This window comes from Marmota flaviventris, chromosome 1, assembly GCF_047511675.1.
Source record: "Marmota flaviventris isolate mMarFla1 chromosome 1, mMarFla1.hap1, whole genome shotgun sequence".
Taxonomy (NCBI): Eukaryota; Metazoa; Chordata; class Mammalia; order Rodentia; family Sciuridae; genus Marmota; species Marmota flaviventris.
The window spans coordinates 163,011,860-163,030,495 of NC_092498.1; the positions used below are offsets into that span (position 1 = coordinate 163,011,860).

An 18,636-nucleotide genomic window follows, 5' to 3' on the forward strand; every position below is an offset into this window, starting at 1 on the left:
CTCCCATGTCAGCTTCTCAAATCACTGATATTCAAGGTATGTCCCACTGTACCCAGCTCACTTAATGGTTTTTCATAGGGATATTTTGTGTTTCAGATTTTATACTCTTCTCAGGTGATGTGTCAGTCATTTCTCTCATTCCAACAGTTGAATCTCTTTGCTGTTCATGCTTTACTGTGCTGTGCAGAAGCTTTTGGTTTAATGGAATTATACTTCTCTTCCCTGTCGTTTTATTGTCATAGCCAAAGGACCATTACCTAGAGCAATCTTGTAAAGTGTTTCTTCTGTGTTTTCTTTGTATGTTTTGCTCACAAACTTATGCTCTTCTTTCTTTTTTTTTATTTTAGATTAAAAAATAGCAACTTCATCTGCTTGTGTTGTATAGCATGATATTTTAATACATATAACACTGTGTAGTGATCATATTTGTCACCTTAGTAGGATGGGAAGAGATTGGTAAATGGGACCCCAGTACTCTCTTCCAGGAATTATACAGGTTCACCTCTCAGTGTTACATTTTCTCCTCTTTGAGTTGATGTTTGATATGATGTAAGATAAATTTTTGTTTTCTTTCTTCCCTGTGCAGATATTGAGTGTCCTCAGCACCTTCTGTTAAAGAGACTAACTATCCTTTATCCATTCTGTATTATTGGCCCCATTCTCAAAGATGATTGTGCAGTGAATGTCTGGGCTTATCCTTGTTCTCTTTTCTGTGCATTGGTCTATATGTTGCTTTCTATTTCAGTAAAACAGTGTTTTAATTCTTGTATTTTGTAATTTATTTGATTCTATCTTTTTGGAATTTGTTAAAATTAGCTATACATAACAGTATAATGCATTGACACAGCATACATAAATGGAGTATAACTTCACATTTTTTCTTTTGTACATGATGCAGAATTACACCAGTCATGTAATTGTATAAGCATGCAGGGTAATAATATCTGATCCATTTCATGATCCTTCAAAACCGCATACCTCTTTCCCTCCCTTACTAACCTCTCTATAAATCAAAGTGTATTTATTCTTCCCTAGTGCCTTCCATTGTGAATTAGCATCTGCACATCAGATAAAATATTAAGCCTTTGAAATTTTGCTATTGGTTTATTTAGCTTAGCATGGTATTCTCAAGTTACATATGCCAGCAAGTGGCATAATTTTATTATCTCTAGGGTTGAGTAATATTCCATACACACACACACACACACACACACACACACACACATACAGCCACACACAGATATATATATCTGTGTGTGGCTGTATGTTTGTGTGTGTGTGTGTGTGTGTATGTATATATATATATATATAATTTATATATATTATATTTATATTATATATAAATGTTATATTATTTATATTATATATAACATTTTATTTATTCATTCATATGTTGAAGGATACCTAGGTTGGTTCCGTAGCTTAGCTATTGTGAATTGACCTATTGTACATTGATATGGCACAAGCAATGTATGAGTGTACCTTTGCCTCCCACATTCTCATGAACAATATTATTGCTTGTATTCTTGATAATTGCCATTGTGACTGCAGTGAAATAAAATATTGAAATAGCTTTGATTTGCATTTTTCTAATTGCTAAAGATGATGGTCTTTTTTATGTGTTTGTTGATCAATTGTATTTCTTCTTTTGTGAGGTGTCTTTTCAGTTCCTTCATCCATTTGTTGATGGGTTATGTCTCTTTTTTTTGGCAATAAGTTTGTTGAGTTCTTTATATATCTTGGAGATTTCTGCTCTATTTGATGTGTTTGTGCTAAGGATTTATTCTCCCATTCTGTAGGCTCTCTCTTCATGTTATAGATTGATTCCTTTGCAGAGAATAAGCTTCTTAGTTTGAATCCATCCCATTTTTTGATTCCTAATTTTACTGTTTGTGTTTTAGGAGTCTTGTTCAAGAAGTCAGGTCCTAAGCTAACAGGATAAGGATGTGGACAATTTTTTTTGTTAGGGTCTCCATTCTCATGTCTAAATCTTTTATCTACTTTGAGTTGATTTTTGAGCACAGTGAGATATAGAAGTTTAATTTCATCTTTCTACATATGGATTTCCAGTTTTCCCAGCACCAACTGTTGAAGAGGCTTTCTTTTCTCCAATTTATGTTTTTTTCACCTTTGTCTAGTATGGATTGGTCTATATGACTTTTGGCACTTTTTTTCTTCTTTTTTTACTATGTCTCTGTAGTATAGTTTAAGGTCTAGTATCGTGATGCCTACTGATTCACTCATTTTGTTGAGAATTGCTTTGGCTATTGTGGCTCTCCTATTTTTTCAAATGAATTTCATGATTGCTTTTTATAGTTTTATGAAGAATGTCATTGGGAGATTAAAAGGAATTGCATTGAATCTCTATAACTATTTTGTTAGTATCACCATTTTGACTATGATCATTCTGCCTATACAAGAGTATGTAACATCTTTACATTTTCTCAGATCTTCAATTTCTATCTTTAGTGTTCTGTGGTATTCATTGTAGAGGTATTTTACCTTTTTTTTAGTTTGATTCCCAAGTATTTTATTTTATTCTTTCTTTTTCTTTTTGAGGCCATTGTTAATGGGGTGGTTTTCCTAATTTGTTTTTACATTGGATTCATTGCTTCATTGCTGCAGTCCGGCTGCAGCAAACTAGCGGGGGGTGGGGGGGTGGTGACTGGGAGCTGTTTACTGTAGGACAGGAGCGGTATTTATACATTCCACACAGCTTATCTTATTAGCATAAACTAGATACAGCAGTCAACCAATAAGGAATCTCCACACTTAATGGCTTGCTTTTGTTACTTCACAAACCACTTCCTGTGGCATTTTGCCAGGCGCCATCCAGACTTGTTTACAGACTCTAGAATTTCTCTGGCAAAATGCCAGGTGCCATCCAGACTTGTTTACAGACTTGAACACTTCATTATAAAAATTCATTTGGTTTCTGAGTGTTTATTTCATGTTATACTATTTTACTAAATTTATTAGTCAAGAAAGTTTTCAGGTGAAATTTTTTGGATTTTCTAAATATAGAAGCATGTCATTAGCAAATAGTGATAGTTTGATTTCCTATTTTTCTATTCATTATCTTTAATTCTTTCTTCTAATTGTTTTGGATAGAGCTTCAAGGATGATGTTGAATAAAATGGCAAAAAAGGCATCTTTTTGCTTTTTTTTTTCAATTTTAGAGGTAATGCTTTAATTTTTTCTCCCTTAATAATAATGTTTGTGAGGAGCCCCCACAGAAGGGCCAGGCACAGAGCCCACTGGCAGGGTGGGCCCAGGACTGACTGGGCAGGGGAGGGGGTGGGAGACCCCAGGACAAAGGCCCTGGCCAGCCTCCCCCAGCGGAGCCAGCCTTCGGTGCAGCAGAGGGTGGAAACACTTTTCTATGGTGATGAGGCACTGAGAAGCCTGGGCAATAGCATTAGTGGCAGTGGCAGCAACTTTGTGTCCCAGGCCCATTTGTCCCTGAGGCGCCAACATGGGCGGCAGGCAGCGTGGTGAAGAATGATGCCCTGAAGCTGAGCCTGACGGAACAGGTGCCAGCAGAGCCAACTCTGGCCCCCCATCTGCAAACTGCACACACAACAGGTGCCCCCTGACAGCCTGCTCTCCAGCCCTACCTGAGGCTGCTGAAGCTCCCCTCTCCTGAGCTCCAGTGCCTCATCATCCAGACCAATGGGCTGGTTACCACTACACCGAGGAGCACACAGTTCCTCTACCCCAAGGTGTTGGCCAACGAGAAGCAGGAGTTCACCGAGGACTTTGTCAAGGCCCTGGAGGATTTGGAAAAGCAGCACCAGCTTGGCGAGTGTGCAGCCCCACTGCTGCTGCTGCTGCTGCAGCCTCTGCAAGAGGACCCTCTGTCAGGCATCAGGCGCCACACCCTCACTCCCGAGCTGACATCGGTCTTCAGGAACCTGAGCAGCTACAGGGGTGGGGCCAGGGGTGCTGCAAATGTCCCCTTCACCTCCAATCCCATTCCCTTCTCCCCGTCACTGCCCCCGCCCGCGCACTGGGGCTGCCATGCCTAGCTGTGCTCAAGGATGAGCCACAGAAGGTGCCCGACTTGCCAAGCTTCAGCGAGAGCCTGCGGATATCGCTCATCGACATGGACACATAGTAACACATCCAGGCTGAGCGCAATGGGCTGCTCAACCGCATTGCAGCCTCCAAGTGCCCCAAGGGCAAACTGGAGCATCTCTCCCTGGAGGAGAAAGTGAAGAGGTCAAGAGCCAGAACACGACCTGGAGTCCACCGGGAGCCTGCTGACTGAGCAGGTGGCGCAGCTCAAGCAGAACGTCTTCAGCCATATCAACAGTGACTGCCAGCTGCTGCCCCAGCACCAGGTGCCTTTGTACAGAGCCCAAGCACTGGGTGCATGCGCGGCCCCCCTCCTTGAGGGGCGGGCTCACAAGGGGAGGGAGATGGCGTGAGCGCCCTGGACTTGGGAGGGTGCAACCCTGGCGACCACCTCCCCGAGGGTGCCCAGGACTCGGAGAGGGCCCGGTCCCCAGGGATCCCCATGGGTGCCCTGGGCTTGACAAGCTGGACCCCCTGCTCCTTTAGGGGGGTGGAGTCCATGACCTCCATGCCCCCTGCCTCTTTTCCCTGCGCTGCTGCCAGGTGTTGCACAAAGCCGCAGGTTGCCCCTTCCTACACACCACTGCAGAAGGGGTCTCTATGGGGCACAGCCTCCAGCCTGCCTTTTCTTTTTCTGTTTTGCTTTTGGAAAAGAGAAGAACAGAGTGTTAGATTCTGCCCCATTTATGTTTCTATTCGTGAACAAATGGTTGTGTGTCCCTGTGTGTTTCCTTGATTTTTTTTTTTTTTAAGAAATGGGAAAAAGAAAAAAAAATATTAAGCCTTTTCCCTGTTCTCACTACCCACTTTTGTCCTTCCAACACCCCTCCTCCCTGCCCTTTTTGTTCTTTGTTTTTGTTTTGCTAGGAGTCCACATTCCTGTTTGTAAACCTTTGTTCCCTGTTTTCGGTTTTCAGTAAAGTCTCCTTACTCCAAAAAGAAGAAGGAGGAGGAGGAGGAGGAGGAGGAGGAGGAGGAGGAGAATATTGTCCATGTGTTTACCATAGATAGCTTTTATAGTATTAAGATATATTCCTATTATACATAGTTTTCTAGTGTTTTGACTATGTATTTAGTCAAATGTTTTTTTTTTTTTCTGCATTTATTGAGATAATTTTTTGATTCTTGTCTTTACATCTATTTAATTAAAAATATGTTTATTGATTTCCATGTATTGAACCAACCCTGCATCTCTGGGACAAAGCCCACTGATCATGTTGTACTATCTTTTTAATATGATTTTGTATGCTGTTTGCCATAATTTTATTGAGAATTGTGACATCTCTGTTCATCAGGAATACTGGTCTGAAATGTTCTTTCCTTGATGTGTCTTTGTCTGGTTTTTGCATCAGGTTGATATCAGTTTCATAGAATGAGGTTAGAAGGTCTTTTCTATTTTCTATTTCATAAAATAATTTTAGAAGAATTGGTGTTCATTCTTTTTTCAACTTCTTGTAGAACTGGGCTGAGAATTCCTCTGATCCTGGGTTTTTCTTAGTTGTTAGGCTTGTGATAATCCCTGGCTTGTGAGAATTAATGTAATATACTCAAGACTTTATACTTTAGAGGAGAAATGCCTACTCTAACATTAGCCTGCTTTAGCAAATGTTAGTCCTCAAATAACAATATTTTTTGAACATTTTTTGTTTTCCCCAGAAGACTGACATCTCCAAGACTCCTTTCTTTAAACATGTATGTGAAAATGTGTATGTGTGTGTGTGTGTGTGTATCCAATGTTTTGTTATCACTTGGGTAAACTGCATTAAATAACACAGTCATCACATCAACTTGGGTACTTTACTCAATCTTTTTAGCCCACATCTTAAATTTTTGATCCATACAACACTTTTAGCTATAATTTCTATCAGAGTCTCTACATGGAAATATGAAATAATGAGATAAAATATTTTAACACTCTAATTCTCCAATATTATAAAATTTATTTCTAATTGAATTTAATGTTATTCATACTTCACATAATTCTCCTGAAATAAATATAAAAACTTTGAAATAAACAAAACACAAGGATATCAGTCAAGGGAAGTGACAAAGACCGCATGAGAGCAGGATGAAGATTATAAAACATTTCTGAATTAAAATCTAAGTTCCATGAAAAGTTGAATCAATATTTTTCATGTGTGTGTATTGAGATAATTACTACACTAAGACATTTAGGTGTTTGTAGAGTAGGAGGATATAAGATACTATTGCAGTGTTAAGAAATAGGGAAATAAGAGGAGCTCTATCATGAACATCATGTTGAATTTTGCTGAAAACCCAAATGTGAAGCCTAGAGATGTTTTGTAGAAAGCAACAAAGTTAAGCAAATAGATCATCAGTTTTCTTGTTTCTGAGTACAGACTAGAAGGTAATAGTTTACACACATATTTGTAACAAATTCAATAAAATGCTTCATTTCAAGGGAAACCAATAAACCAGGCTGTGGTTGAAGGAACTATCAAGTTCAACTTGTTCAACTGTCTTTAACACATCTATAACCGAGAAGAAAAAATGACTATTTTCCATGAATAAACTCAGTAATAACAAAAAGTTTTCTCAGATAAATGGCTACACTTTGAATAATGTTGCAATATTCATTAACTCTGGTTCTGCTTACAGAATAGTCTCACAGTTCCTGAAAGATTCATGGGTACAAAGAAATATATACCAAGGGCTTATAGTCTTCTTCAAAAAAAAAATTCATTTTTTTCCAAGATTTGACCATCCTGACATCAATGTGTGGATTCAGATATTTGGGGCAAAGCTGTACTCTGATGATCCGGTTACCTTTTTCTTTTAAAATTACAAAAATTTCTGTAGAAAATGTTTACTTTACCCAAACACCCAAAGTCTGTTGTCATTCTTTGAAAGAATTTAAATTGTCTTTGAAGAGCATTTTTTTTCTTGAAAGTTTTCAATGAACAAAATCATCCTTTGATATTTGGGTGAAAAATCAGTGAAAATTCCTTTGAAAGTTTGAATACTTCTCAGAAAAAGATAAAATACCTTTCTCTAAATTATTATAAACTGCTCTTATTACAGAAAAGTCAGTAACGTAATAGAAAATAATTTGGTATTTATTGGTGTTGTCTTTTTTTTTTTTTTTTTTTTTTTGGTTGTTTGGTTTTGGTTGTGTTCCTCGCAAAACAATGTAAGACCTCTCATTAGACCCTGGACATGTATGGCTTGTTGTATAAGAAAATAAATTAATCAAACAAACAAACAAAAAAACTAATGTTTTATGTGAGTGTGTATACTTTTAAAATATATTTTTCAGGTTTTTCAACTAAAACCAATTCAGAGTAATGACACCTAATATAAATGGATATGCCTCCCATAGAGCTTTATTTTCCAAAAGACTAGTTTGTGAGAAGTAAATATGAAGAGTGAACTGAGACATCTTCTCTTAGAAAGAAATCGACGAATGAGTGGAAAGTGAGAGATAAGAAGGAAATAACCAATAAAATGAGGAAGGAAGAAAATAGAGAAGAGAGAAAGGAAAAAAGACATTTGACTTTTAATTTTTTTTTTCATTTGGGAATGAAGACAGGTTAAACAACTTCTTCCTGAGGGAGCCAGTTTTCCTTCCAATTACTCCCTTTCCATTATAGTCCATCTTCTCATTCTCTCCCACTCATCATGTTGAATATATAGCAGATATACATTGTGATTATGAACTAATCTGTGCTTGAAGATAATTTCTTCAGCCACTGTACAGTCCAGCTTAGCCATGGGCAGGTAGTTTAAGAACTGTGAAAAAAAAGAACTGTGGTTGCCAATCATGCAGGATTTTCTTTTTCCCATTCTAGGAACCAAAATGAGAACCTCTTTTCTGTTAACCTTAGCTGAGAATGTAAGCGAAGGTCCTGACTGGCCCTGATTATGTCCAACTCTACTAAATATTGTTGTGAGCGTAATGGAACTTGATCTGGACAGAAATGACTCAAAGTCCCTGTTATTTGTTTGGGGTAGGTTAGTGTTAGTAACTACCAAAGCTCAGAAATGCAAGATCTACCTGAAAAGGGTTAATTTATTAAAAAATGAAGAAAGAATATGGAGCTCTCAGTATTACCAAATGCCTACTATTTATCAGATCAATTGGACTGTGTTTCTCAGTAATATCACCCACAATTTATCTGGCCTTTAATGTGTATCAGCACACCTCTTTACTTGGACTATCTTTATTTATTTCAATCAGAGATTTGTTGAGTAAGAAAAAGATAGTACTCTCATTTTATAGGTAGCATATTGGAAGTGAGGTAGACTTAAAAATTCTCAGATAATTTTCACATGAATATGAGTGTAGTAAAATAAGTTTAGAACATCTTTTCCTTAGTATTCAAAGAATTACCACCTATGTAGCAGAGTGATAAATAACCATTTTTTATTGATGTAAAAGCATCTTTTGAATGTAAGGTACTAGTTTATTCACTAAGGACTTATGTTCACTGTTCTCTAAAAAGATAATGAAAATTGTAAAAATAGAAAAAAAAGAAAGAAAAATAAGGTTGTTGGAAATTATTTATTCTTAGTACAAGTTTTATTGTTGAGGACCAGTCCTAGGGCTGTGCGTGTTTGAGGCAAGGAAAATCAGCAAACCTTCTCTGATTGTTTTAATGAACAGACTTTATTTTAAGAAAAGTTTTAGATTTACAGGAAAATGAAGCACATAGTACCTTGATACGATACGCCTTCTCTTATTTAGAGTTTTCACTACTTTTTTCTTTGTATATGACTGAGAAATATTTGATATAAGCAAAAAATCAAAATATTTTGCCAATAGTTTTGGTATTAAGTAATTATTAATGGCAATGAATAGTTTAATTAGTTATTAAAACACTAATTTTACAGTTTTTAAAGCATTGACAAAGAATAATGTCAATTTTCTTCATGATGGTGTCTTACAGAGTATATTCACCACACCAGAAGTCCCTGTTCTTCACCTCTTTAGCATCTTCTACTCTCCCTGATTTCTTGACAATGTTTAACATTTTTAATGTTTTGACTTTTACATAATGTCACAAATATGGCATTTCAGACAATATATTCTTTCTGGCAAATATAAATGATGCCTACATTATTTTTATGTTTGATAGTAAATTTCATTTTTTTTAAGTTTTGAATGACCCTCCAGTGTATGGATGTATCACAGTGTTTACATTAATAACAGGTAAATAGCTACTAAAGTCTCTTAGCTGCTTCCTGTTTTGGGCAATCATGAATGAAGAAGCTGTGGACATTTGTATGTGGGTTTTGTGTAGACTTAGTTTTTAATTCCATTGAAATAACACTGAGAAATACAATTAATGAACAATATTAAGTGCATATTGTAATTTTAAGAAGCTACCAAACTGTCTTCCACAGTGGCTCTCCAATTTTGTGATCCCAACAGCAGTGTACGAGAGTTCTTCTTGTTCCACATCTTTGCCAGCTCTTGATATTGTGAGGTTTGAAATTTTGTAAATTTTTGTAACCTGAGTTACAGCAGGGGTCTGCTGGTGGTGGGAAGGCCTGGGACCTACTCTGGGCTTCAGCTACCACTCAGGTCCTCGAGGCTGAAATGGGCCAGGATTGGCCACCATTGAGTGTCTGTTGGTGGCAGTCTGTCCTGGTCCAAACCTGAGGTCTGGAGGGAGCTACTGGATGGAGGAGGCAGGCCTGGGCAGAACCTGAGCTCTGGCGCCAGTCTCACGATGAGTGGATGGACTCGGCCTACCCTGGGCCCCATCTCCTGCACAGGTCCTTGCAGTGGCTCTGGACTGGATCTGAGCTCCTGACTTGGTCTGCCGGTGGACAGAGGCAGTCCTGGCCAGAATCCCAGCTCTGGGGAGGGTCAGCCAGTGGTTCTGGGCTGGACCTGAGCTCGGTGCAGGTCTCCCAGTTGAGGGAATGATGCAGTCTTACCCTGTGTGTGGCCTCCTGCGCAGGTTGGTGGGGGCAGATCTGGACCGTATATGAGCTCTGGCAGGCGTCTGCAGGTGAGTGAAGTGGTCCTGGTCTGGGCCTGAGCATCCTGCTGGTGGTGGGAAGAAACCGGGCTACTCTGGGCCCCAGCTCCAGTGCATCTGGGAAGGGCCTGAGCTGGGGCAGGTGTCTCTGGACCTTTATTTTATTCATTTGTTCATAGGTAGTACTGAGGATCAAAGCCACTGCCTCACATGTGCGAGACAAGAGCTCTATCACTGAGTCACAACTCCAGCCCTATTTGCTTCTTCTTGACCTTTAATCATGCTATTTTTTGGTTCTATATCATTTGTTCATGCATGCATCTGGATTTTAACAAGTAGCTATTTTGTGATATCACCAGCAATGCTTCAAAAGCTGGCTTCAAATGAGACCTTGATCCTCAGCCCGATTCCACCCCACACATCCATATCACCTCTGGCATAGGTGCAGAAGAGAGATGACTAAGACATGGTCCATGACTCTCAACTTTTGGGAAAAATTGTTTTGAAGAGGTAAAGGGTAAGGCGACACTTGACAGAGATCTGCAGAACGCAGAGCAGGTATGTTTTTGAATAAGATTTTGAATAAGATGTATTGATAAAATTTGTTTATTTCCTTTTTGCTGGCATTTATATATCTGTAATTTGTTTTTACTTTTTCTTTTTGGAACAGGGATGGAACCCAAGGCTTTGGGAATGCGAGGCAAGCACTTTGCAGTTTTGCCATTGAGCTGCTTCCCAGCCCATTCATTCATTGTCAGCGTGGGAATTTGGGGCTGCTTCTATGAATGAATCTACTATGAATATTAAAAAGAGACTGACCAATGGCGTTAGTATGTGTCCAACCCAATTAGCATAAGTTTGGACCAATAGCATTGGTACTTTTTTCAAGTCCTAATTAGCATAAGTTTGGACCAATAGCATTGGTACTTTTTTCAAGTCCTAATTAGCATAAGTTTGGACCAATAGCATTGGACCAAGGGCTATATAAACCCCTTGGAGGTTGTTCAGACTTGGAGAAGCAGCAGAGGTCCTCGAGGTTGGTGTCCTGGATTTCGCCGGAGAGTCTCCAAGAGTCCCGCGCCGGAGAGTCCCGCGCCGGAGAGCCCCGCGCCGGAGAGTCCCCCGCCGGAGAGTCTCGGAGAGTCCCGCGCCGGAGAGTCTCGGAGAGCCCCGCGCCGGAGAGTCTCGGAGAGCCCCGCGCCGGAGAGCCCCGCGCCGGAGAGCCCCGCGCCGGAGAGCCCCGCGCCGGAGAGCCCCGCGCCGGAGAGCCCCGCGCCGGAGAGCCCCGCGCCGGAGAGCCCCGCGCCGGAGAGCCCCGCGCCGGAGAGCCCCGCGCCGGAGAGCCCCGCGCCGGAGAGCCCACGGAAGTTTCACTCTGGTTTGGTTCCCAGAGATGATTCTTCGACTTCCAAAAGACTGCTGAAAGAAACAAGACATGGTTGAGGATCTCCTGGGGTCTGCTGCAGCGCTGGATGGAATGGCCCGCCATAAGGAGGTAGGTAGGACTCTTCTCTGCTGCGGAGGCCGCCCCACCCCGCACGCAGACCCCTACCTGCCAGCTTAAAGCCATGGAGTCTCATCTTCAAAATCTGGTTTCGAGGTATTGTTATACGTTAGGTAATTAGCGTCTAAATATTGAAACTTGTTAATTTTAATTTCTACTAGTGAAAATTATGAGATTCATAAATAATAGAAAAATATTTCTCACAGTTCTGGAGGTCATAAGCGGGAAAAGTCTGTCCCAATAGTTATGTCATCATTTCACAGAATAATGGGAGAGACTAACTTACTGTTAAAAGACCTTTTTCTTTCCATTCATTTGAAGTTGATTTCAGTGCTATCAAAATGTTTAAGGGAACCTAGGAAATGTTTCATTTTATTAATTTTTATTTATTGGTTGTTTTTATTATAAAATCCGTTTTTTAAAAATTATTTAAGTTGTTAATGGACCATTTATTTTATTTTTTTTGATGATTGGCTCACAGCGGCCCCAGCAACATCTAGCTGATTGGCTCTCAACAAATTCAGTACTGAGAATTAAACCCAGTGCATCACACATGCCTAGGCAAGTGCCCTACCACTGAGCCACAATCCTGGCCCATAAAATTCATTTTTATATAATCAATATTTGTATAGTTAAGACACCTTATATATTTAGAATTACATTCTTAGGATGTACATGGTGGTGGGATTCACAGTGTTGTTTCCACGTATATACATGGGAAAGCTGCATTAGAGTCTTTCCACTGTCTTTCCTTTGCTTATGCCCCCTCCTTTCCCTCCATTCCCCATTGTATAATCCACTGCACTTCTGTTCCCATCACCACTCCTATTGTGGGTTAGCTCCCACATATCAGAGAAAACATTTGTCCTTTGTTTTTTGAAAACTGGTTTAGCTTCAGTTACCATGATTGTCTCCAGGTGACAGATATTGTAGTCATAATTTTTTTCTGCAAATTGGTATGTTTTCTTTAATCTTCTTTTTAAAAAAATGTTCTAATTCTACAGGACAATAGAATGCACTCTGACGTATATCATACATAAGTGTAGTATGATTTCTCATGCTTCTGGTTGTACAGGATGTAGCATCACACTAGTCATGTATTTGCATATGTACTTTGGAATAAATGTCTGATTCATTCTACTATCCATTCTACCCAGTGTACACCTTTCCCTCTCTTCACTTCTCTATGCAGTCTAAAGCAACTCTATTCTTCCCTACCCCCCCCCCCCCGCCCTTACTGTGATTATCATAAGCATATCAGGGAAAATTTTCTGGGATTGGCTTATCACTTAGCATGATAAGCTCCATCCATTTACCAGCAAATGTCATAATTTAATTCTTCTTTAAGGCTGAGTTTATTCCATCCTATATATGTGTGTACAATTGTTTATGTGTGTGTATGTGTGCATTGTGTGTGTTTGTGTGTGTGTATATATATATATATATATATATATACACACACACACACACATACACACATGTATTATCTATACTCATACACACCACATTTTCTTTATTCATTTATCTGTTGAAAGGCACCTAGGTTAGTTCCATAGTTTAGCTATTATGAGTTGAGCTGCTGTAAACATAAGGTGGCTGTGTCATTGTAATATGTCGATTTTAAGTCGTTTGTGTATAAAATGAGGAAAGGGATAGCTGTGTCAGATGTTGGTTCCATTCCACGTTTTCTGAGGAACCTCCATACTGCTTTCCATAATGGTTGCACCAATTTGCAGTCCCAGAAGCAATGTGTGCATGCAGCTTTTCCCCACATCCTCGCCAACATTTATTGTTACTTGATGATTGTATTCTTGATAACCATATTTGTGACTGGGGTGGGATGAAATCTTGGAGAAGTTTTGATTTGCTTTCTACTAATGGCTAAATGTTGAACATTTTTCATGTATTTGTTGCTTCTTCTGTGAAGTGTCTGTTAGTTCCTTAGCCCATTTATTGATTTGGTTATTTGTGGTTTTGGTGTCATGTTTTTTGAGTTCTGCATATATCCTGGAGAATAATGCTCTGAGGTGCATGTGGTGAAGATTTTCTCCTATTCTTTAGGCTCTCTTTTCACATTATTGTTTCCTTTGCTGAGAAGAAGCTTTTTAATTTGAATCTATCCTATTTATTGATTCTTGAAATTACTTCTTGGAATGTTGGAGTCTCCTTAAGGAAGTCAGATCTTAGGATGACATAGTGAAGATTTAGGCCTACTTTTTCTTCTATTTGGCTCAGGATCTCTGTTCTAGTGTCTGTTTTGATCTATATTCAATTGAGTTTTGTGCAGAGCGAGAGAGAGAGGGCTTTACTTTTTATTTTATGTGGCTCTCCAATTTTCCCTGCACCATTTACCATTTGTTGAATAGGCTTTTTTTTTTTTTTTTTTTTCTTAAATGTATGTTTTTGGCACCTTGCTCTAGTTTGAGATGACTGTTTTTTGTGAGTTTTCTCTGTCTTCTATTCTGTACCATTCACTGGTCTCTGTGTTATTTTGATGACGATACAATGCTGTTTTTGTTATGATGTCTCTGTAGTACAGTTTAAGCTATACTATTATGATATGTCTTACTTCTCTCTTCTTGCTTAGTATTGCTTTGGCTATTCTGCATCTTTTATTTTTCCACATGAATTTCATGGTTGCTTTTTCTAGTTCTGTGAAGAATTGTCTTTGGGATTTTGGAATTGAATTAAAATTTATGATCAAGCACAAATTAGTTAAAACTATGAAAAAGAAGCCCAGCTCACCATAGACCTGACAGCTGTCTGGTCACTGGTGTTGGTTGACCCAGCCACTGTCTCCTGCACACTTGATGGTTGCTAAGCTGAGGTTACTCGTTGCATTTTGGTGTTAAGGGTGTCTTAGAGTTGAGTCTACTCTGCATGTTGGTACTGAGGTCTTGGTTCAGCCACGCTTTGCCATGCACAGCCTGGGATACTTTTCTGGGTTTTTTAAACTTTTAATTGTGTCTGAAAATTTCTTTGGGTCCTTTAATCACTTTGCTTGATCAATGTCTGTGTGCTAGTCACTATACTAGGTGTGGAGTACAGAGTGAATAGGCCAAGTCCTTGCTTCTATGGAACTTAATGAAGTTAGTAGGATAATCATGGCATCTACCTCAATGTTATGAGTTATGTAGGCATTTTGAGGTCTTAAATAATTTTCCATCCAAGTTCTACCTTTCCTCAATTTTTAATCAGAACTTGACTTTTGACAAAAAGTTAAAAATGTCTCTCAAGATTCATAAGATACATAATTTGTATCTTTCAGGCTTCAAATCTAATATCATTCATTTTCCAAAAGAGCAATATTGGGTCAAAATTGTATTTAATCTTAAAGTAGACTTGCAACTAAGTATATAAAAACCTAGAAATAAAAAATGATATTGAATAAAATTTTAAAATGTAAGTGGTCAGCTTTTATTTCCATGCACACGTGCAAATTTTGATATGGCCATTTTCAGTAATTAAATAGGCAGCCAAGTTAAACATCATGAATATGAATGGCAATGTATTTGTGTAAGAGTATGTGTCTGAATTGTAGATGAACCATCAGTCCTGTGTGTGTTTATTGTGGAATTTCAGATAAGAATAGAGAAGGAAAGGATGGGTGGCAGAATTCTGGGGGAAAAAAGGCATTGAACCATCATTAGACTATACACATGAGATTCTTTGACTTCTCACCAGTGCCATTGACTTTGGAGTAAGAGTTCCACTAATTAGAGCTCATTTTTGAAAAATTGGCCATTCAGGTATTAATAAGAGGCTACTCTTTAAATAAAATCAAAGGGGTGTGCCTTTGAATGGAGTCATTATTTATGTGCAATCCTTGGGCCCAGTCTGCCTTTTTGGGATAACCATTAGATTGGTATAATATGATGTGTTCCTGAACTCAGAGGTGAAATTCCTGTCCAAGCCCCTATTGATAACACTAATAAAGTCCAGTGACATTAAGGTGAAAATTCCAAAAGAATCTCAAACCTATGCTTTATCATTTATTCTGTTTGGGACTCAAAAAATTAATAATAATGGCACTGTCAATAGAAAATCTTAACTATATTCAAGTCTCTGCAAAGCTGACCACCTCAACTAGTACTTATTCCCAAAACTCTGTGTTCCATTTTCTTTGATTGTTTTCATAATCGAATTTACATATGGAAACTTCGAATGTGCTAATTTGTTCATTTTGCTTACTGCCTATTGTTTTTCCTCTAGAATGTAAGTCCCAAACAAATAGGAACTGCACTGGTGTTTTTTTTTTTTTTTTTTTTTTTCTTTGTCTTTCTAGTGTCTGGGATGACAATGCAGAGCAAAGAGCAGTTCCTCATAAATATTTGTTAAATGAACACAAGAAGAAATGAATTTTATTTATTTAAGAGAAATTTATTTTTCTCTGTCCCATCAAACTTTAATGAGTTATTTGGTGACTGACTTTAAACATTATCAGAAAGTTCAGTTTTCTTGTCTTCAAAATATCTTTTAATAATTCAAGCATAAAACACAAAATGCATGATTAATGACTCTTAATAGACGAAATAAGAGATTCTTTGACTTGTTTATGAACAAATGAACAAATTGGAACAAATAAAAGCTTTAAAGTTAATTCCTGAGATAACTGACAAAGGGTCATTTTACAAGCTCTAGCCTGAGGCTGGGTCTAACTGCCATCTCTGTACAGTTCATCCTCCTGCAATGTAACAGACAATCTGCCTGTCATCACAGAGTAGGTGGCCAGGCAGGACTGTGGGTGTGGATATGGGGACTGTGTCAGTTGTTAACCAGGGCCCACACTGCAGTTACCAGGAGCTAGTTGGTATTAAGTTGCAATTCCACTGGACAGGAACCAGAGAGTTTATTTCACCCTGAAAGCAAAAGCCATCTCCTTTCTACACAGACAAATCCCCTTAGGGTAGGTGGGATTTGTTCTGTTAATTCCTCTACCATGTAAAAAACAATGGGCTTGATGCTGGAGATAGAGTGTTCAACAAGACAGACAGAGGCCCTGCAGCCATGGACAGGACTTTCTGGATCATAATTTTCAATCTGTTTATTCTGTTTATAAATCCTTGTCAGGAGAATTAAAATACCCATTTCTGCTTCTTTGAGGTCCTATGGTCTTTTAAATTTCCAAAAAGTCTTCATTTTTATATTCTGTTAAATATTAATATTGAGTGGAACAGCAGAATAGAAAACATACTTAAGTGGATAGAAGAGGGCTTTTTCATGCGTCTTTACCATCAATTAGCTAGTTCACCTTTCACTCACTGCAGTTCATCCCTGGTTGAACCTTAGAACCATACAGAGAACATAAAAAAAAATAAAGCTTTAAAAACCAAAAATTAAAACAACCTCTCACACACAGTGTTCAGATCCAACCTCTGACCAATAAGAGAATCTCCAAAAGTAAGGGCCTAGACTTCTATGTAAGCAAATCCATTTGTGCTTTCTAAATTATAAGATTTGACAAATTCCCCTCTAAGCTGATTTCCCTTTTTTAAAATTAACTGATTTTGTCTGAATTTACAGCCAAGCCATTGAGCATTGCTGGGAGCCATTAGCCAAGTAGGTAAGACAATTTCCTTGCCAGCGCACCCCATGTTAATTGTGGTAGTGCTGACATATCTTTGCTGATGGTGTCACCAGTGATGCAATTTTTCCCAAGGAGCCGTCAATTGGCTTGGTGTCGTGGCATTTCTGTATCCTCCTCCCTTCTGCTAGTGATGGTCTAAAATTTGGGGGCCAATGGCTTATGCTGGACCGGTAGTCAGTGACGGGTATGATCCAATTGCAGTGGTATCAACCTAAGACAGGAGGCTGACGCCTAAAGGTCAGTTTTCCGATGACGGGTAAGAACCATATGTTGAATTGGACAACCTACCAGGCACGGTCCATAAGCCACATTAACCTCACTCCCCCACTGGCACCAAGGCCAAATTTGGGGGCCAATAGAGGTGAGGCAAAGAACCTCACCCCCCCCCACTGGTGCATAGACCTATCCACAAGTATGGCTGTATGCTGGACCGGTAGTCAGTGACGGGTATGATTCAATTGCAGTGGTTATCAACCTAAGACAGGAGGCTGACGCCTAAAGGTCAGTTTTCCGATGACGGGTAAGAACCATATGTTGAATTGGACAACCTACCAGGCACGGTCCTTAAGCCACATTGCTTGTTGTTTAATTAATCAGAAGGGGGGAGATGCTGGGAGCCATTAGCCAAGTAGGTATGACAATTTCCTTGCCAGCGTACCCCATGTTGCTGACATGTTGCAGCGACATTGAATGTAGGTGACCTTGCTCAAGGACCAGGGCGGATTAGGGTGTTCCGGGTTTAAGATAATCGTGTTTAGGGCGTTCCCAGTTTAGGTTCCAGGTTTAAGGTTTAAGATTATTCCTCCTGGGAATAGGGCGTATCCTGCTGCCTGAGTTCCCCTTGAGTTCTCACGGGATTCAGACAGTATTTTTTGGGAGACAGAAGCCCAGTGGGGGTGGATTTGGGCAGAGAACGTGGATTTCCCCAGAACGTGTTTGTAGAGTGCCGGTGTGAGTTCGGGAATAAAGAGTTGCTGTTTGAATCTACAAGCTGTGTGGTGGCTCGTGATTTTGTGCCCAGCCAGACTGCAGCACCTTTCTCCTTCCCCTGTGACCCTAGAAACCTTTCATTTTACTCTGTCTAGTTTGGCTGTTTTGGGGATGTCATACAGTTTAGACCTTATAGCAGGTAGACTTTTCAGACTGGTTTATTTCACTTAGGAATCTGCATTCAACATTTTTTCATATGTTCTTATGACTTGAAATTTAATTTCTTCTTAGCCCTGCGTGATATTCCACTTCCCCCATTGCTTATCCATTGACCTTAGGAAGGGCACCTTGGTTGCTTCCAGGCTTTAGTAATTATGAACTAAACTTCTATGAACATGTATGTGCAGATTTTTGTGTGACACAAAGTTTCGACTGTTTGTTCATGCCAGTGAGCCTGGTTGCTGGATCACATGTTAAGAATGCATTTAGTTTTGTGAGAAGCCACCAGATCACTTTGCACAGTAGCTGCAGTACCTTGCATTCCCACTGGAAGCAACCAAGAGCCCTTGCTGCTCCACAGCCTCATCAGC

The 18,636-nt window shown here is 39.3% G+C and overlaps 1 pseudogene; it reads left to right on the plus strand.

The window, feature by feature from the left end:
* Positions 1-18,636, plus strand: part of LOC139706392 (transcription factor JunD-like) — a 56,925-nt pseudogene that overhangs the window by 5,244 nt on the left and 33,045 nt on the right.